This window comes from Acomys minous (genome assembly GCF_964271855.1).
Source record: "Acomys minous genome assembly, chromosome: 3".
NCBI lineage: Eukaryota > Metazoa > Chordata > Mammalia > Rodentia > Muridae > Acomys > Acomys minous.
The window spans coordinates 103,344,143-103,365,779 of NC_140485.1; the positions used below are offsets into that span (position 1 = coordinate 103,344,143).

General features: G+C 42.0%; 1 protein-coding gene and 1 long non-coding RNA gene across 9 annotated transcripts in view; both read left to right on the forward strand.

The window, feature by feature from the left end:
* SLC35F1 (solute carrier family 35 member F1) overlaps positions 1 to 21,637 on the forward strand; it is a 487,869-nt gene that overhangs the window by 96,881 nt on the left and 369,351 nt on the right. Inside the window, exon 1 of one of the 8 annotated variants that reach the window (XM_084777336.1) lies at positions 11,344 to 11,353. The exons of the other annotated variants lie outside the window; for them this stretch is intronic. The gene's annotated coding sequence lies outside the window, so the exon portion shown is untranslated. Of the gene's footprint in view, positions 1 to 11,343; positions 11,354 to 21,637 lie in introns of those variants that run through there. 8 annotated transcript variants of the gene reach the window in all.
* LOC311595019 lies at positions 1,938 to 4,801 on the forward strand. The gene is made up of 3 exons (XR_014778287.1): positions 1,938 to 3,064; positions 3,164 to 3,242; positions 3,893 to 4,801. It is a non-coding gene; the product is annotated as an uncharacterized lncRNA (long non-coding RNA).

A 21,637-nucleotide genomic window follows, 5' to 3' on the forward strand; every position in this document is an offset into this window, starting at 1 on the left:
TTCATACAGGTTTCTGTGTGGTACTGTTTTCGGTAGCAGAGATTCTCTGATGCACTCACACGGAACTGTTTGGGCCATAAAGCTCTGCTGAGAGCACGAATATGTGTAGAGTAAAAACTTGAAACATATTTCTGTTCGGAGAGAGTGGTCGCTATTCAAATATTGCTTGTTAAAGTCTAATGTTTATAATAATTGACTTATAGACATTTCTGTCAAATATCAAACAAGAATTTCACTCTTAAGTGAGTCATCAACTGGCAATAGAAAGTCCGGTTTTACCTTGTCGTTTTGTAGCTTTGGCTAACACATCCCCAAATATCGCACTTAGAAGATGATTTAAAAGAGACGAAAAGCATAAGAAATAGGGAGCATATATTCTTTGTGAATATTTGCGGGTTTAAAATCACCAATATTTTAAACAGAATACATTGTTAATTATTAAATAATTATCTTTCTCATCATAAGTAGAAAATACTGATTCAATAGTTCGTTTGTTAAATTAGTATTCAGGCCACAGTGGTCGTTTCACATATATAAGGAATCTTAAAATCCAGAATGATAAACTCACAGAGGTAGGTTTGAAGGGACTTGGGCAGTTATCATTTTTTTTGCCTCTACCTAGCCACAGGGCTTGTAGCCGACCCATTTATCTCCTCAGGTTTGGGGCTCTTCATTTGTAGAATATGTTTAGTGACACCTGTCACTAAACTCACCTGTCTCAACTTCCTGTCATATCACGAATTGAAAATTAGATGAGACTGGAAGAAGAAAACACACTGGGGAATGGAAAGTTCTAGATATCATTTATTCAGCCCAGGTTTGTTGCCCAAGACAAGTTCATGAGAGTAACACAGAAGACTGAAGGCAATCAGAAAACACTTTAAAAAGTGAGATGAAATAATTTTTGTTTGCTTGATGGACTTGGCTTTGTGCCAGGATGGATTCAGCAAGTAGCAGCTCCTGAGTGACTGGGCTCCCTCCTCTGGGTAGAGACTGTGACTGGTAGAGGCGACAGTGCTTAGATGTTGCTCTTCTTGTTGGGCCATCATGGGATGTAATGGCTATGAAGTCAGCTCACAGGAGGCCTATTCATAAGCATCTTTGTTTGTTTACTAAAATTTCGAGATCCACTTGTATTTTCTTTACTTTGCCTCCTTTCCCTTGTTCTTTCTCCCTCATATGTCTGCTCCCTTCACCAGCATTGCCTTAGCCACACAACGTCAGCTGTTCCTTTTCATGTATGCCTGGCACACGGCAACTCCATTCCTAAAGGAGATCCATCTCAAACCCACAAGTTCTTGCCAATTAAAAAAAAAAAGTACCTGTCCAACATTTGGCATTAATACACTGAGTTGGCAGCATTCTGTTGCTGTGAGCTACTGGAGGAATCTCTTTGTTTCTTGACTAGGGAGCAGCTCTAACCACCTCCTTGAGAATATTGCTGAGAGACTGGCTGGGGAGGCGGGGTACCAGACTGTAAGATGGGCAAGCCTAGTAAACTGCCGCCTATTCTTGGTTGGAGCTACGTGCCAACCAGAGAAGGGAGCGCAAACACATCAGTTGTCTGTCTGTACTCTGTCCACTCAGGGACGGTTAAAGAGAGTTAAAATTCTAAATGATATGTAACTGATGGTAGTTAGAATTAAAAAAGAATTCAAACAGTCTGAGGACATCCATCTTGCAGAATTGTCCATCAATTTCTTTCCTTAGTGAAGCACCATCTATTGATGTTAAACATCCATTAGGCTAGATTGCTGTGTTTTATATATGAGACTTAGGGCATCTCGCTGATGGTCTAGTCTCCTGAGTAGCAATTAGAATATCACACTATTCAAGACTTTATTGAAACAGGAGGTGCTGGATCATTCTTTTTTTTTTTTTAACCAGTTAATAGTATGTATCATATTCTACTCAAAATTATTTTGAAGATGGGGGCGCAAGAAATAGAAGGTGCTTTAAATGCCTGAGTAATGGCTATCATTTGATTTTAAAGATGAAAGATTATGTATTGATGTAGATAGATAAGGAAAGATTATGTTCTTCATTTTTTGTTTCTATAGAACAATAGTATTTATTATCCTGCAACAGACAGGCAAGATACAACGAAAAGAAAACACTTCAAGGACAACAGTTGATAACCCTTTCCCAGAAACTGCTGACCAAATAGATTTCTTTGAACCACACAGGAGTAGGCGCTAGCTGTATATTTAAAGTGCCAAAGAATTTCCTCCAAAATGATTAGTTAATAGAATGTTCCTTAAAATGAGCACTTTGTACCTGTAGGCTTTTATAGAACACTTCCTACTTTGACATCAGGAATGCTAAGTTTTTGGTTCATTCTCTTCTCAATAAAACAGTTGGTGGGTTGTGTGGGGTAACGAGGCTGTCTGTGAGTCCTGAGTCTCTCAGGGGAGGGATTTCATCATTAAGCGAAACTGTTGGCATCTGGGGCCATCTATTCATTTGGCACCGATTTTCAACTTAGTATTTTACTAATTCATAAGCTTTGGGTGCTTTTGAAAATTGTAAACCAAAGAACAATAAGGCAGAAGAACGCAGGGAATTGTTACGAGAGTCTGAGTGAAATTCAGGCCAATCCTGGATAGTTATGATTTGAGGTGGGTCAACTGGATGCATAATCTTTCTCTGCCACTTACAAGGCAGACAGAGCAATTATTAACTGATGGAATGGTTGCCTAGAAATAAGGCATTGGATTAGACCCAGCCCATGAAGACATGGTATAATGCAGACAATCCTTTCTTATCAAGTTAGAAGTTAAAGGGTTGTTAATGAGGTGCTGCCTCAAGCTGCTTCTTCTAACAGATGTCAGAAATAAAAGGGGAAGATCAACTCATAATGAGGCTGTTAGACACAAAGTAACCCAAAAGAAACTGGGTGATTAGAAGCAAACATTTGTAGGATCAGTAAAGAGGGTCTGTCTGAAGGTTGCACTTATTTTTAAGTCAAAGGACAAATTAACTTTTAAAACGATCATCTAGAACTTTTGTATTTGGGCACCATGCTTGGATGAATGCTCAGTGGAGGACTACTTGGTGTACCCAGGTAAATATGATGCATTTCTATCTGAGTAATTAATGTGAAATCAGATACGCGTACATTTGCTTTGGTCTGTTACTTCATTAAAATCTGTTCGCTCTATAGGGCCATCTCAGTAGGTGCCCATCCCAACAATCCAACGCTGCAAGTGTGGATGCTGCAGGCAACTGAGCTGGCTGCCCAGGTAACTCCAAAGTCGCTTAATGCGAGGGCTGCTATCTTGTTTGGTCTTTATTTGCCCTGAGAGTGAAACGCAGAATGCGAAAGTCGCACTTTTAGGTTTTAATTGAGCATTTTAAAATTTTATTATAGGCTAATGAGAATTTACTGTACATTGTTCAGACACATTATTTTTTGGTTGCTTTGTGTAAAGGAGTATGGCTAAGAAGTTAAACTCCACTTGACACATGGCATAATCCAAAAATCTTTGATATGTTTCTTATCAACGTACATGAATACATAGTCCTTTGTACTAAGCAATTATTATGTACTGGAAGGCTCATATGTGAATAAATAGTATTTTTGGAGCGGAAGACTTCAAAGTCCCACTGCGGGGGAGGGGGAGGGGGAGGGGGAGGCGGGGACTTGGCATACGTATTGCTATTGAGAATGTAATGTCTATTATCTGAATCACCTTATGTAATTCCCCACTGAATGATTCCAAATTTCTACTATATCTGTATATCGTGTGTGTGTGTGTGTGTGTGTGTGTGTGTGTGTGTGTGTGTGTGTGTTGTTCAGTGTTGAGATAGCTTGCTTTCTGTTGCCATCATAAACCATTTTGAACAAAAGAAGCTCAGGAGAGGAAAGGGTTTATTCTGTTTAACCTTCCAGGTCACAAGCCATCCTCCAGAGAAGTTGCAGCAGGGACTTAAGGAGGATCTGAGACAGAAAGCATGGAGGAGCTCAGTTTCCTGGCCCATTTTCTGGCTGGAGTTTGGTTATCTGTCTTACACAGCTTGGGAGCTTCTACCTAGGGCTGGCATTTCCCACACTGGGTTGGGCCCTCCTGCCTCAATTAACAATCACGACAATGGAGCACAGATGTGTCATGGGCGAGTCTAGTCTAGACACTTCCTAAGCTGAAGTTCCCTCTAACCAAATGACTCCAACTGTTAAGTTGACAATAAAAAAAACTAACCAGGACAAACACGCAATTCATATTAAACTTTTTTCCCCAGACATTTTGGACTTACACATTTGGACTATTGAATGTTAAGAAAATATTGGGAAGTCAAGTAAAAATAAATATGCTTTAAAGATATTTTCTTATGGAAATGCCTCATCTTTTCAGTGGACACATGGGTGTAATTTGTTCATGTACTGTTATTTAATATTTAAAATAGTCCTTTCTGTCAAATTTAAATCCTAAACTTTCTCTCAAAAATATGTACCAGTGAATGATTACACACGTATTATTCTGCAAGTTCTGGCATCATAATTTCTACCATGTTAAAACAGATGAATTAGGTGGACCTACTACAACGAGATAAATGATCAGTTTTATGCTATTATTAATTTTTATTTTCCACTACTTATTTGTTCATATGGGGTGAGGGAGGGGGCATGCTATGTTGCACATGTGTTGGTAAGAGGGCAGCTTGTGGGAGTCAGCTCTCTCCTTCCAGCATGTGGATTCCAAGATCTAACGCAGGTTGTCAGTCTCAGCAGCAAGCCCCTTTTCCACTCTGATCCTTCTTGCAGAACATTACTAGATTACAAATAAACAAACAAAACACACATACACACACACACACACACACACACAAATCATGCTTATTCTATTTGGAATTAGAGTGACAAAGCTATAATTTGTTGTCATCCTTGCCTCTGGGAAAACACAGAGTACTGTGTTAAGTCACCACCCCCCACTCATCGATTCACTTATCCTATCAGTGTACTTATTTGGCCCCACTGTATATAGGACTGTGACAGAAGACAGTGGTGTGCAACATACCTAAAAGACTAGAGCGGGCTCTAGGTCATTAGAGAACTGTCGATTATTAATATAAACAAAGTAGAAACAAATGTACATCATTTCTCAAGAATAGATTTAAAATATACTTAGTTATTTTTAAATTTTTATGTGTGTATATGTGTGTACCATTTAAGTTCCCACTGAGGCTGGAAGAGGGCGCTGGTATGCGAACTGGCGCTTCAGAGTGTTGTGAGCCACGCAGCTGTGTGGGAATCAAAGCAGGGTCTTCTGCAAGAACAGCAAGTGTTCTTAATTACCGAACAATTTCTCTAGGCCCTCAGCATTAGATTTTTAAGGCAATCTAATAAAAAGTTTCCTCCAGTTAGCCAGTTTTCCCTTATGGAAAGCTGCTCGGGAGGACCACCCACACAATCACTGAGGGTGCACACAGCTTCAGGCTGCAAATCTTTCTTCTTTCTGTTTCATTTAGGACTTAAAAATAAAAAACAAGAAGGCTAATCAGCCATTAATATTCACGTGACTTCACCTTATTAGGAGACAAGGAACCGGGTTGGATTCCATCCTGCTGTTGAGTGAACCTGCCAAGGCCATTGCTGTATAGCTCAGGAGAATGGAGTTTTCTAGCTGGGCGTGGTGGCACATACCTGCAATTCTATCACTGAGGAGGTGGAGGCAGGAGAATCCTGAATCTGAGGCTAGCCTCGGGTGTATGGTGAGTTCTATGTTATGTAGTTCTTGGCTACACAGCTAGACCTTATCTAGAACTAATAAATAGACAAACCAACAACAAACAAACAAAACCAACAGCAAACAAACAAAACAAACAACACCCTCCAAACCCAATCCCAAACAACAGGTAGAGTTTTCTGAAAATATTAATGTGCTGACAGTGCCCAGGCAACTCTGCTGGGGCTTAGCATATGTTGCAGGTAGGAGAGATTTCAGATATGACAAAGTCACGCAGATCAGTGGGGTAGAAGGACTGGATATTTTGATACATATAGCATGACGCAATTGAATGAGACTGTGTGAGTTAAAATCAGCATTCATTTAGACAGTGGCTCCGGTTCTTACGTTTAATACTACAAAAACATATTTTATACCACAGAACATTATATTATGTGCTTTTCAACTGTCTGTTGTTGTCCTTTTCTGGGTGGGGAAACATGTTGATGTGGTCACCTTTTTAAAAAGCTTTGTAAGATCACAGAGGAGGGAGATGGTGGTAGACTGGGCAGAAAGCAAGAGAGGTTAGGGATGGTATTTGCCCTTGGCATTGAAAGTAGGGTAAGGACATCCATAAAGATGTGTGTGGAGGTCAAAGATTGAGGAAAGGTATGAAGTTTTCTGCTTAAAGACATTACAGGATGAGATGAGTAAAGGGCGTGGGAGTGAATTGGGACTAGAGTTTCGGGGTGAGATACACATACGAAAAGCCTAACATGCTAAGTTAGTAGTAAGACATCACTTAATTATTATTACGGTACGGAGTAGAGAAACAGTATGTTCAGAGATGTGTTTCAACATGTTATTCTGGTTACAATTATTAGGTCAGAAGTCTGGAAAGGGACTGGACCAGTTAGGAGACTGAAGCAGCTATAAAGGGAGAAGGAGATGAATGTCTACACAGCTTAGAAGCAGTTGGGATGGAGAAAGAAGGGCAGACTCTGGACCAGGGTGAGGGAGCTGATCTGGAGGAACCAAGCATGGCTGGACCTTAGTGGATGCTCAGTACTTATTTGCTCAAACTTGATTTGAAAAGCTACTACAGCATTAGGGATGAAGGAATCTAGGATGCTGAGTGAGCTAGCAGGGCAGTCAGAATGCACCAGCTATGCAGAGCATCGTCTATAGAATAATGCCAGGCCCCAAACTGTGATAAGAACAAAAATGAAGAGAAAGCATTTAGAAACACCTGCAGCAGTTTGATAATGTACCTCTATGTTCATTCTAAAATTTTCAGGAACCGTGTTTTGCATTTGTTTTTGTTTTGCCATTTCATTTTTCTTATTAATATTTATTGTGCTTTACAAATATATTGCCTGCACTGAGTTGAAAACAATTTTAATTTTGCAACAGAGAGTCTTATAAGACCAGATTCCTGCTGGCTCTCTAACGGGGAGTAATGGTGAGTCTGGTTTCAGTAAGCGTGTCTGATTACAAGTCTGTGTGTTGGGGGGGGGGTCTGGCATCCTCACCTTGGGGTCATCAAGTCCTGGCCCTACGAATCTGCACATATTCACTGGTTATGTGGAGTCTGATCATTTGGCTCTTAAATGCCTCTCAGAAGTCATGTGCTAGAGCATGTGTTCAATAGCATGTGGGGCTAGTGGAAGTTGGTAGACGAGTTAACAGGTAGGACAAAATGGAAGAAAGCTATGTCTTTAAACAGCACGTTTCAACCCAGTTCCTTTCTACCTTTCTCTTTGTTTCCCTCCTGCTCTGAGGTAAGCATCTTCCTCTCCACCACACTGTACTGCCATGTGATGGTACCGTGAAGCTTCTGAAGCCATAACCCAAAGCACATCTTTCCTTATACATTGTGCCACTTGTCGAGTATTTTGTCACAAAGGCAGACATATACATAGTGAGGTGCGCTGATGATTGATCCGTCAAGTATTGAGATCTTAGGCAAGATGGCTTGGAGAACAGTTGGAATTCCTGCCTGAAAGCCTCCTTATCCCCTGGAAACTATCTGGAAGTGAGAGGGGGTGGAGAGCAGCAGCTCATTTCTGTAGAGTGGGTTGTTAATGGAGAGTACTACCTTTCAGGGATCTTAGAGTGGAACAGAGCAGGTCTTGGGTCCAGATAATAGAATGTGGGTCAGGGTTACCTGGAGGCCCACATCTATGCCTAGATCATTGATACCTGCTAAAGTTATTTGTACAAAACCGTGTGTGTTCCTCAGTTTCTCTCTTAACCCAGCTATCGCACAAATAACTGAGACTCTATTATATGTTAACAAGCTTCACAGCACAAGAACTGAGCAGTTATCACTCTATTTTAAACTAATTTGGCTTCCTCCCAGAGTACATCTTTATTGGCCTATCAGGGTACAATTGGGGAGCAGTGTTTATACAACGTTGAGACAGAAGGTTCTCAGAACAAGGATTGCAACCAGATATGAGGGGAGTTTAACAGAAATCAACATTTTAATTATACATTAACACATGCCTACAGATACCACTTTATCTCAAATTCTGAGAAGCACAGAGAAGGTGTCGGTCACCCACCTTCCTAAATCAATAAAGAGGCATGATCTAGACATTGGTCATTCTTCAGGGGACGAGGCAGCAAAGAACTCTACCCTTAGGGAGGTTAATACTAGTGAGTGGGGGTAGAAAATAAACAACCACATCTCAGTGATACCCAGGAATGCTAATACCAGGCATAGAAGTGAAGTAAGGTGCATGACAGCGTGGTAATGGAGCTTTAACATGGGTGATCCACAGAGGTCTTGCTCTGGTGACATCGACTCTAATCATAATGATCAAACATACTAGTCACTGGTAGCATAGAAGGAAGGGCATTCTAGGTAGCTTTGATGAGGTAAGCAAGCATAATGAACTAAACGGAAGGAAGACTGGAGTACAAGCATTGGCAGCTTGTGAGAAGGAAGCCTGCAGAAAGAGGTAATGCCATTTTTTTCCAATATTTTCTCTTTTACTTTTTAAAAAATTTTAATTTTAAAAATAATTTATTCAGATTACATCCCGATTGTTATCCCTCACTTGTATCTTCCCGTTTCCCCCTCCCTCCCTCTTTCACCCTATTCTCCTCCCCTAGACCTGTGACAGAAGGGGACCTTCTCCCCTACCATATGATCACAGCCTACCAGGTCTCATACAGATAGGCTGCTTCCCCTTCCTCTGAGTGGCACCAGGATCTCTCCACCAAGGGGGAAGTGGTCAGGGTAATGCCACTTTTAAGTGGGATGAAAAAGAAACGAGAGACTTTAAACAGAATGAGCACGGAGTCAAGTTTGGAAGGGCCATGTAGGCTGCCGTTGAAGAATGGACCACAGGGGGAAGGGCTGTGCTGTGGAGAAGAGGCAGGCCTCCCCGGGTGGGGACATGGGCGGGGACAATGGAGATGGGAAAGCAGGGATGCCCCTGAGATGATTTGCTTCAGGTGGTGGAGCCTTTGCTTGGCTGACTGACTTTACAGGGTCGCCGAGGGAAAGGGATGTATACAAATTCCCAGCTTTGGGCACTTAAGCAATTCGGTGGAGATAGTGCCATCTTGACAGCAGAGGAAGACAGGTGGGCGAACATGTTTGTGGAGAGGAAACTGGAGTTTACTTCTTCCAAGTTGAGTTCGAGATGCCTGGCGGCCGGGCGCCAAGTGAAAGCTGAAATTCAAGGCAGAAACGAGTGCTTGGAACTTCGGGTGGTTTGGGAATCCAGGCCAGGCCTGCCTGAAGGCGATGTGTGGAGTAGAGAGGGTTCCTAAGAATGATCTGGAGAGCACACCAACCTTTAGAGTTAAAAGGAGGGGGCCCCAGCCAAGTCTGGGGGCGGGGAGGCAAAGGTAAGAAGTGGACTGAGGAGTGGAGGAGGCCTCTCCAGAGGGAGGCAGTAGGGCATTCATTGTGATGAACGTCCATGAAGAACGGGCAGAGATGCGATCAATGGTTTGGCAGCACAGAAGTCCCTGCGGGCTGTGACAGTGCAGGATCAAAAGAGTACCACTATCAGAAAACTTGGCTGGAATGGCTGGCTAGAGCTGTGGCGAAGTTTTGCCTTTAAAAGGAGGGTTACTCTCTAACGCTGGAGAAGGCAACTATGTAGCAGCAAGGAAGAGGATGAAGGGGGAGGAGAGGAAGAGGAGGCAGGTGGGCGTGGTGGGGAGCGCATGCACTGGAAAAGGGGCATTTGATAGATTCAGTGTTGGGAGTGAAAGTCAGCTTCTCCCCAGTGGCTTCTCTGCTGGAGAACTCCAAGGCAAAGGTTCCAGTTGTGAATAACGGAAGGTGCCAGGGGCTGGGGGAAGGGTGGGGGTGGGGCGTTTGTAGACGAAAGCGGGAGAGTGAGAAAAGAAAACATACTGAAGTGGTGGTTTGTGTAAATGTCACATTTATGGTTGGGATGGTGTGTGTGTGTGTGTGTGTGTGTGTGTGTGTGTGTGTGTGTGTGTGTCTGTTGGTAGGTCTAAGGAAGGAAGGCACTGTTATTTGGAATCTGCCTTGAAAGGTTAACCCAGAAATGGCATTTACCTAAGTCAAGCCAGTGAATTCAAGTGTAAAGTGGGGGTACTGAGGGACCTCAAAGGGGGATCCTAGTTTAAATTTGGGAGTGGGAAAGAGAAGAGGAAAGTAAAGGATTTTTATGTGGTCATTTGAAGTTTGGGGCCTGGACTACAGTGTCCCCCTGAGAAGGAGATATTTTTTTCCTTCAGGCAAGTGACAACTTGTAGGGGACTTCAATTTTCTCAGTGGTAAACCGGTTAAAATAATCCCAGCTCATTTCCCATTGGATGTGTTGGGTTTTAAAATGAAACAAGACCAGGGAGAGGGCTGGAAAGCTGCCAAGTCCTCCGCAGTGGTTATCCTGGTCACAGAATTAAAAGGAGAGCCTGTGTTCCCGTGGCTCGCTCTGTCACTAAGCCTGTGCCACATGCTGACCTGAGCCTTCAGCTGACAAGGGCATGAATGGCTCTGCCCCCTTGCCTTGCCCCAGAGCTGTCAGTCAGTCCGAAGGGAAACCGCCTTCTTATGAACAAGGCACTAGTCTGTTTATGTCAGTTGTTTACTGTTATCGTTTCTTTAAGCAAATATATCTCTTCTTCTTCTCTCTTCTTCTTCTTCTTCTTCTTCTTCTTCTTCTTCTTCTTCTTCTTCTTCTTCTTCTTCTTCTTCTTCTTCTTCTTCTTCTTCAAGAAAGCCTCTCAAGGAGTCCTTCATGTGGCACCAGGCATATGGTACACTGTTTGCTCTCAGAGCAGGCGCTTTGACAGCACCTCTGGGTTGCGCAGGAGGATTTGACAGGCTTCAGGAAGGGGTTAGTACCTCTTGAACCCAGCGGGTTTCCCACTGAGGGAAGGTCTCAAAGGAATGGGCCGCTGCCCTGACAGAGCTGGTTTAGAGGGAAGAGACAGAGCTGCTTTAATATGCAAATGAGGGAAGCCCAGATGCAGGGCTGATCAGAGCTGCTCTTTGTGAGGTGCCCTGGCAGGCTGCAGTCTCTGTCCTCGCGTGGAGACTGCTGCGGGCCGGGAAACACTGCGTTCTCTGAGCTGTCTTCCCTGGCAGAGCCATTCTGTGGGCGGGCGAGCAGCCGCTGTGGACCCCGCGGGCACCTTCGGCCAAGGCTACTCTGGCCCATGGGCATTGGAGCCCGCAGGAGTAGAGCACCATGGTGGGTTCTGGACAGTGTGGGGACACAAGAAAGAAGAAGGACATTTGTGGACTCACAGGATGGGGCTCTTTGCCCTCTCAAACTGCCAATCCTGGAGTGTGACTTTCTGTCTAAACCGATAGGGTTTAAGGGTGTGTGTAAGTCAGTGTTTAGTTGTGGGTTGAGTCAATAGCATCTCATGAAGCAACCGATCAAGCACCATCATCCAGTGAACTCGGGAAAAACATATGCTTTGATTATTTCACCCAAAGATGCTTTGGTACCCAGGGACAAGAAGGGATTCGAGTACCCTCCAGGAAGAAAAGACCTAGTGAAGGTGTCTTAAAGTAGTGTCTGCATGGCGTGAACATGGCATGCACAAAGACTGGCTTTAAATAGTGAGCCATCTGCTAACATAGAATTTGGTTAAAGCATCACCATGTACCCCTAGGGTCTTATTATTTCTGAAGTTATGAGTTCCCTGTGTGTGTATGTATATTTGTGTGTGTGTGTGTGTGTGTGTGTGTGTGTGTGTGTGTGTGTGTGTAGGACCTAGGTCAGTGTCAGCTGTCTCCCTTAGTTTCTCCATTGTTTAAATTTAAATAAATTTAAATTTTAAATAAAAAATTTCATTAAACAATTTTGAGAATTGTGCATGTAAGTTATATATTTATGCCGTTTCTAGCCATTCAACTTTTCAAATGTCCCCTACTCCCTCTCAATGCCATGGCCTTCTCTTCTTTCATGTATATGTATCCTACTGAGTCCATTTAGTATTGTTCATATATACAGTACATGTATTTGGGGCTTAAACATCTATCAGGGGACTCATCCCAGGATAAAATTGATTCTCTCTCTCTCTCTCAAGAGCCCGTGGTTGCCTGAAGCTCTTCATCTATGTGTAAGACTGTGTGACATTTCCCTGTCTATGTTGGCTTATCCATTGGTCATTTTATTATTCAGGTTTTGTGCAGGCCGCTGTAGTTTTGAGATTTCACTGGTGTGGCTTCCTGTCACGTCTAGGAGACACATCTAGGAGGCAATCTGATCCTTAGAATCTTTTCACTACCACCCCCCCCCCTTATAGTGCTCCCCGAGCTCTTAGGCGTAGGGGTTAGACTGTAAGTGTATAGGCACACCGCGACTATTTGTTCTCTACCTTTGACCTGCAGAACCTCTGTAATCGTCTCCATCTGTTGCCAAATGAAGCCTCTTTGATGAGGGGTTTGAGCTATACTTACTGTGGGTATAAGGATAAATATTTAGAATACAGTTAGAAGAAGTTATACTGTCTCAGGAAAATGGCGGTATATGCTCTCTAAGGTCTATGACTTCTCATTAGTAGTTGGCTGTGTTTGTGATACCAGACATGAATCTCCTCCTTTTGAAGAGGCCCTATGTCAAGTTAGACATCTGTTGACTAGTCTCAAGATATAAGTGCCATAACAGCTTTCACAATATTCTAAAAGCATTGCTAGGGGTAACTCTAACCAACCAAGTGAAAGGCTTGCACTAGAAAAACTTCAAGTCTTTGAAGAAAGAAATTAAAGAAGATATCAGAAGACAGAAAGCTCTCCCATGCTCATAGATAAGTGGGATTAATTTAGCAAAAATGGCCACATTAGCAAAAGCAACCCCTAGATTCAGTGCACTCCCCATCCAAATTCCAACACAATTCTTTACAGAGCCTCTCCTTCTTTCTTTTTTCTTCTTCTTCTTCTTTTTCTCCTCCTCCTCCCCCTCCTCTTCTTTCTGTTTTTGGTTTTTGAGACAGGATTTCTCTGTATAGCCTTGGCTGTCCTGGAACTCACTCTGTAGACCATGTTGAACTCAAACTCACAGAAATCCACCTGCCTCTGTCTCCTGAGTGCTGGGATTAAAGGCGTGCGCTGACACCACTGCCTGGCTTAGTTAGGCAGGTTCTTAAATTTTTTCAGCAAAAAACTACTTTGCAATTGAGAAACTCTTATGAGACCCAGGTTTATAGATATATAAAGTAGGTATACAAATCAAACCCTACTGACAATAAATCATGAAAAACTTATTTGAAAACAATTCTTTGATGCACATGTAATTTTGACATTCATTGAAGACTAAAGTAAAATTGCATACTAAATAGATGGATGTGCTTGTTTATTCTTTCTTAAAGATTTAAATCTTGGGTGATTATTTGATGCTGTAGGCTGCAGAGCATCATCAGATTGATTGGTATTTTGATTTTATGTTACCAATGCTGAGAACATTGCCTCACATAAACACATAGCACAAAATGGAAGAAGTGTGTTTAAGGCTATTTCAGAAATTGCTGAAAATTCTGTCCATTTCCAAGCCAAAATTCACTGCACTGTTTTCATAAAACCCAAATTACTATTCAAATGACAACTTTAAAAATCAAATGTTCTAACAGTGCATTTCAAAGGCATACTAATTTGATAACTTACATTCTGAAGAATGATGGAGGAAACTATTAAGTCTTTGTTATCTACAATTAAACCAATATCTAAGAGTCAAAACTTTGACTAATGAAAACATTGTAATTCTATTTCTTACCTACCCCCAATCCTAACAATGGGAGATATATATACATACATATATATACATATACATAAATGTATACATACATATATATGCCTGTGTACATGTATATATGTATATATACATATGTGTGTATATGTACACATACAGATATACATACATACATATACACACACATCAACAATTAATCGAAAAAGAGGCCACAACTTTGAAAGAGAACAAGGAGGGATATATGGGAGGAAAGGGAAGCGTGTGTGTGTGTGTGTGTGTAAACAATGTGTAAATTATGTTATGATATCAGAAATAAAGGAAATAATTAAAAAATATTGCAGTTCATAGCCTATAATAATCTTGAATACGAAGCAATCTTTTTCAGCCTATGGCGGTTGATTCACTGTGTGACGGCATGCACAGAGCAAGGTACACATCTGTGCATTCAGAACCGATCAGTGAAGTTGCTGATTGCAGCACTGGCAATAGTTTTCACAACCACCTGGTTCATGATGCATTTTCTTTATTTAATATTTAGCCATTGCACATTAAGAAACCTCTCGTTGTTGCTAATGTTTGTATGACTTCCACATTTCCTTGAACCTCTCTCAGTGCAATTCTGACCCACAGATTAGAAACTGTATGTTAAACTGTGGGCTGGGTGAACTGAGACAACAACTTCAGTATCCTTGTTGGCTTTAAAATTTGTGTTTCAAGTAACATAAATGGGACGGGGCATCAGAACAATGCCAGATAGTGGCTAAGTATATCTATTTTTCCTGTCCTCTCTCTCTCTAGTCACCGTTATTTCACTAAAGCAGGGAGTTTTCATCCAGTCTTGAGTGATAGACATTTGCTTTATATTATTAGAAAGCTCTCTCTACATCAAAAAGAGTTATGAAGTCATTTGGCTTACATCCTTGATGCCATTTGTATTGCCTCTATGCAGGGTTGAAAGAGGCGGTTTTGGTAGCTGCTGTAAGCAATACGCCTAGACGCTGGATGCTGACTCAGCACAAGCCTGTCTGCAGGAGAAGATGATTAACTTGGAGAGAAGCTTGCGTCAGCAAGAAGAAATACAGCCATGCATCCAAAGAAATATGAAATATTTACGCGTGACATTTCAGGGACCATCCCAGGGGAGGGGAACATAATTGTGCCAGGAGGAAATAAGTGTGGTCTTTCCCCTCTAGAACTGGCATATATAAAATCTCTTGCCCATTCCCTTGTCCAATACATCCATCTCACCCCAGATGGCTCACAGAAGCCAACTATTCCACAGACTCCTTGGCCAAGACATTGTCCTTTGTCTTGGGACAGGTGAGGTTGACTTGAACAGATTGAAGGGGTCTTAATTCTGATGATAGACTATAAAGCACTCTTTATTTTTGCTAGGCATAATAAAGGAAACAAATTTCTTGCTGCTTGCTATTATAGGCAGCCACCTTATGGCCGCGAAGTTGAGCTGAGACCTAAACTGTTATTTATCTATTTATTTCAAGCTCTCTTTATGCAGTCCAGGCTGGCCTCAATCTAGTGATCCTTCTGCCTCCTGAGTGCTGGAATAACAGGTACCGAGACCATTTGAGTTAGGATCTATTTAGCTTTCAGCTGGAAGCATCTCTAACTGTTGTGCCTCTTTCACTTGTCTTTGAATCTGAAGACCTTCTTTGGGAACCATTTGGGCATTTTCTTTTCCTTCCCTCTGGATGCCTCTGCCAAGCAAGAACAGGGACAGATGATGATTTAGATGGTCTGGTCCAGGCTGTTCCATAGACAGGTGGCTAGCCCAAGGTGCTCCAACTGTGGGTAGATTCTTGTGACTAGAAGAGGCTATGCATAGCCATCCATCACAGCCTATAGCATCTAAGATTATCTTGAGTTTGTCTACATTTAGAACAGTATATTGAGGGTATTGGAATGCTGAGGAAAGGCTCTTCCTACCTCATCCATTTATTCATTTGATAAGCATTTATTCTGAGCTTTTTTTGTGTGAGGCTGGTACAATCATGGGTACATCAAAGGATTCAGATAATACAAAGGAAAGCCAAGCATCAAACAAAAAGGCATCTGATAGCTTAAAACTAGAGACAGGAGAAGACATGGCGAGAATAAATGGAGGAGTCTGGTTTTGTGAGTGCATAGGTGGTGCTGAAACTTTCATCAAACAGTGTTTGATGTAGAAGCAACATGTCAGAAACCTGAGTGGATGAAATCATGTTCTACTCAGGAAAATAAAAACAGGTTGAGTAGGGCTACACACTTGCCTGAGTGGACATGACTGGAGGCTGGAGGCATAGGCTTGGGCCAGGTCATGCAGGGCTTTAAGTATGTTGTGAGTTCTTTGCCATAAGAGTGATGGGCAACACTGGAGATTCTAAATATAAGGGCAACATGTTAAGGAGGTCTAGGTGTCTGCAGTCTAAACAGTGAATTTTAGTAGAGCAAGATTGATTGCTTGCATCACAAGTAGGCAAGAGTTTCAGAAGAGAACTGTAGAGCTATGACGGCCTCTTCACTCCTTTTCTCTGAAATCACATTTGTTGTTTGTAATTGCTATGTAGGGCTAAGATGAGCCAGGTTTGATGGTGGTTGAGGTTTGATTTTGCTTAGCATAGCAACCTTATGTCTTTGAGCGAAATATCTTAAACCTTCTAACACTTTGGTTTCATCATCTGTGAAATTAGAATAAGAACACCTACCTCATAAGGAGATTGAAAGGGATTAAATAAGATAGTTATAATTCTTGGCACCAGGCCTGAAGTACATTAGCCGTTATAATTATTAATGTTCTCGAGAGTAATATACAACTTTGGAAGAGGCCCAAGAATAAAGGCAGAAGAAAAGCTTCTGTCTTCTTTCATAGTCTGGGAGTTGAGCGTGGCTTGGAAATGTTGAGACAAGCATCGAATGTGGTGCCATCAGGTTTTGTTTGGAAGCAGGACGGGGAATTACTGTGTTGGCAACACAGTTGCAATCCTTGCTCCAGAAAGGAGACGTATAAACCAGAGGAAAAGCATGATAAGTAGGAGATGTGCTTCTTTGGGGGAAGACAAGAAATGCTGCTGACTTCACAGGATAGCAAAAAAAAAAAAAAAAAAAAAAAGTTGTACACCTGGAAGATGCTGGGAGAAGGAGCTTTCCACTGCAGTATGAGCGTTCAGCAGAAATGCACCTGGAAACCCTGGATGAACGCAGGTGCATTCTTTTAGAGTAAGGATATTTGTCTGGTTTCTTTTTTTCCTTTTTAATCACCTGCAGCGGTGCCTGCCAGATGGCCGATACTGCAGCCCACAATACTGCATGGATGAATGGTTGAACGCACAAGCGATGGGGTCAGGGCTTGCGCCCGGGGCACAGACACTTGTTGGGAAGGTCTCCGTTTGCTGCTTACAAAGCGGCCTTGTATTTTCTATTGCAGCCATTAGGCAAACTAATGAGAGAAGCTAATCGATAGCTGGTGGACTGATTCATGGAAACAGATTTCTTTGGCCGAAGTTTGAGAGAAAAGCGTGCCTTCGTTCCTGGAGCTGGGCGCGCTGCTGTTATTTTTAGTGAGCAGATGTTGCAGCTTTTGCGAAGCCTTTGGCAGGGTTTCCTCCTGCTCCTGTTTCGTCCCAAATATGCAATGTGCATCCCTTCCATTCCAGAGACAGGCTGCTCTGTGGGTGTTTTCTGAGTAGAATGGGAGGTTGTAGGAAAGAGTAATTAAGACAAAAACACACGAAGGGCTCAGCACAGAACCTGTCCTTGTAGTAAATGAGTAACAAGCAAGAGTGAACAGAGGAGACTGTTGAGAGTGTAGGTGGCGGGAGAGGATGCGGGGAACAGTGCGGGAGGATGAACGCGGAAGGGATTTCTCTGCATCCTTGGCAGTAATGTGTAGCGTTTGGATTCCTCAGTCTGAATCAATTTCTATACCCAGAGCCTAGGAGTATAATTTTAGCTGCCAATACCTATTAGTTACGGAAGGGCCAATCAGTTTTCTTTGTGCACTGCTTATAAACAAATAAATCTCCAGATCAATTGATGGAAACGCAGCAACTTAGTGCTTTGAAGAAAAAAAGAAAAAAGAAAGAAAAAAAAAAAAAGAAAAAAGAAAGAAAAAAAAAGAAAAAAGAAAGAAAAAAGAAAGAAAAAAAAAGAAAAAAAAGAAACAGTTCTTAGACAAATAGCATGATACATACAATTCTGAGACGAAAACTTTACTACCAGAATGATTATTTCCAATGGAAACAAACCATGTATTAAATTTATGTTAGACGCTGAAAACACTTCAGATACGTTAGCTTCTTTACTGCTCCTATCGTCCATTGTGAAATACTGGGCTTGGGATTTTGGTAGTGATAGCTTGGACATTACTGGATTGTTGAAGAATAATAGTTCTAGAAATAATCAGACATACTGTGGCTTGCTTGCTTCAGTCATATTTTACATGTTCTGTAGTTATACACCACGTTCTGAGCAGCTCTGCAAAAAGGCTGGGGTTAAGCTATGTCATTTGATATTTAGTAGTAGTCAGGCTTCTCCAGAGACTCAGAATTAACGGGATCTATCTTTGCATCTGTACCGAAATAATATACATCTTTATGAGTGTAACATATGGGCATGGATATACATACACATACAAATCTAGTTTTAGAATCAGGGTCATCCTGGTTTGGGCTAGAAAGTCTGCAATTTGTAGCTTAATGTAAATTTGCATGTTGGAACTCAAGCCCGGTTTATGAGTTATAATTTGGATTCTTAAAGTCTTCAATGATTGTATGAGACCCAGCCACTTTATTAGGGTGATCTGTTCAAGTCAATTAATTTTCAATGTTAATGCAATAACTCCATAGCAAGATCTACTCTAAGTCTTGCTTGGCCAAACCATGGGGTACCAGTGCCTAGAGCTATATTGGCACATAAAATTAAGCTGCACAGAGACAATGATGGTAATAGTCAACTCTTAGCCTCTCTGGAATTGCCATCCATCCATCAGACTCTGCCAAAGCCTTTGCAAGCCCTATCTTGTTTGGTCTTCTCAAATCTTCTTCTTAAAGATGAAGATACTGAGCCAGAGAGGTCTGCTAAATACACCAAACGTGCACAGATCTTGAGTTGCACGTCTAGAACTTGAGCCTATTTTGTTCCAAGCCAATGCTTTTTTTCTATAATATTATATGGAGTAGATATTAACTCTTACCATTTTATTTCCTCCCTACGATAGAAGACTCTCTCAAACTTGACAGAGAAAACATGCCATTGACTGACTCTTGTTTTCCAGACATCCAGGGTTATTTGATTCAAGGCCCAAGAGGACACAGTTCGTTGTTGCACGTCCTGGCTCTACTCATTTCCTTTTACTGTTTGTTACCCCACAGAAGAGCACTCAGTGTGAGGAAGGCAGTGCTTGGCCAGTGTATTAGAAAGGTCTTTTGTTTTTCCACAGCTGTGGTACAATCCTAGACAATGAACTGTGTGCTAGTCCTTACGTCTCTCTAGGACCACGACTTGTAGACCTATGCTTGGTGCTACCTGGGCTCAGGATTAACTCCCATTTGGAATCCAGAAGCCAGGACATCACAATGGAAGGCATGCTAAAACTGATGGAGTGAGGGATTGAGGCACAACTCTCTTTGCCGTTCCCTACACACCACCCCTTGGGAGGGGAACTCCACAATGACTACACTTATGACTGAACTTGGATGTGACAATTTCATATCTTTCAAATGGTTGGAAGTAGCTTGAAGCCATTTTGTAAGAATATTGCTTTTGGTAGTGTGGGCTGTTTGAAAGGATAGCCCTAAATTATTTAGAATTTAAATATAGATTTAAACATTTTTTCCCCTCTGATTCAAAGCACAGGACCTTGGCGGACTTCTTTCCTAAGCCTTACCATTAAATTAGCTTCCCAGTAGGTGCCTGAAGAACAAAAGGAAGGTAACGGTTCCAACTAATGCTCTTATCACATTATTCTTTCTAACTTCTGATCAAAGATTATCTCAAAATACAATTGTTTATGTTCACTTATGTCCTTACTGGAGTGTAGACTACCAGAGTGGGGAGGGCAGAACCCAGTCTTCTCTTCTTGGCTCCCTGCAGTTTCTGGCACAGGTTTCTATCACCATGAGTGAAGGGAAAGTGTTTTTAATGGAAGTAAATGAGTCCGAATCATTATGGAATGAAATAAGCCATTGTATGTAGCACTTGAAGTCCTCCAGGGTAATTCTCTGCAGGCCAAGGCCAATGGCACTGGTTCTGTGTCAGATTCCTTTTACTTGGTGACCTTTTAAATCTATACCCTCAAATGTGAAATGGGGATTGTATTAGTATCTCATCTTTGACCCCACAGAGATGTTATGAGGGCATATTCTTTTTGGCTCTTTAAAAATTTTTTAAAAAAATTAATTCACTTTCCATCCTCATTGTAACCCCCTCCCTTGTCTCCTCCCAAATCACCTTCCCTCTCCTATGTCCCTCCTTCCCTCCGTCCCTCCCCTAGTCCTCAGAAAGGAAGAGCCCTCCTCCCCTGTCATCTGACCTCAGCCTATCAAGTCTCATCTGAACTGCCTGAATCCTCTGCATCTGTGTTCTGTTAAAGTCACCTTGCTAGAGGGAAGTGATCAACATGTGGACACCAGAGTCCATGTCAGAGGTGGCCACTACTCCCCATATTATGGCACACACAAGGAGACTGTGCTGCCTATCAACTACATTTGAATGTGGGGGAGGTCTAGGTCCTCACCATGCATGGTCCTTGGTTGGTGCATCAGTCTCTGCAGGGCCCCTGGGCCCAGATTTGCTGCCTCCATTTTTATCTTTCTGCAGCTCCTGTGGCTTAAAAAATGCCTTTTCTTTCTTTCTTTCTTTCTTTCTTTCTTTCTTTCTTTCTTTCTTTCTTTCTTTCGTTGTTGTTGTTTTTTGAGACAGTGGTTCTTTGCGTAGCCTTGGCTATCCGAGACCTACTTTGTAAACCAGGGTGGCCCAAACTCACAGAGATCTGCCTGCCTCTGCCTCCCTGAGTGCTGGGATTACAGGTGTGCGCCACTGCACCGTGCATGAGGGCATGTTTTTAACCCCTACCCCATTGTTAGCATTTGCATCATTAGTTGTTCTACCTAAAGCTGGCTGATTTGATTGAGATTTTACCAGGCCTACTTAAACTAAGTAAGGTCTTACTTTGGTTTGTTTAAAATTGTGTTCCTATTACCTATCCAGAGCCTAAGAGCTATTCTTGCTGGTATTGCAAAAGTGAAAAACATGTCTTTTAGAAAAACAGGTTGCTTCCTTTTGTTTTTATAAAAAAAAATCACATTAATATGTATCTCACAAAAGCTTTTTACAAGAAACAAAGATCATAGTGTGTGGGTGGGGGTTGCCTGAGGATTCCAGTTTTAAGCATGACAAAGCTGCTGCTGACTCATCTTCATGAGTCCCCAAAGACAGTTTTCAATTTGCTCAATCTATTTTTACTCTGAACACGGCCCGTTTCTCTCTATGCTAATGGTTGACAAATGGTGCAAACTGTGTCACATTCCTTCTCTTACAGCTCTGCCGCTTCACCTGCTATTTGATAACCTTCCTGTCCTAAATGCACTCAACCACCTGTGGATATTCCTCCACTCTGCGTCGATTTGTGGGAAGTAAAAGAATCTGGGTTTCTTTGGAGTTCACTCCGAACTCATAGAAGCAGTAGGACTGGAAAGGCCCTCAGAGAAGTCTCTGGCTCTTTCTCAGACAATACAGTGGACAGGACATTCTCCACAGTAGAGTGGAGAGTGGGATATTACTTTC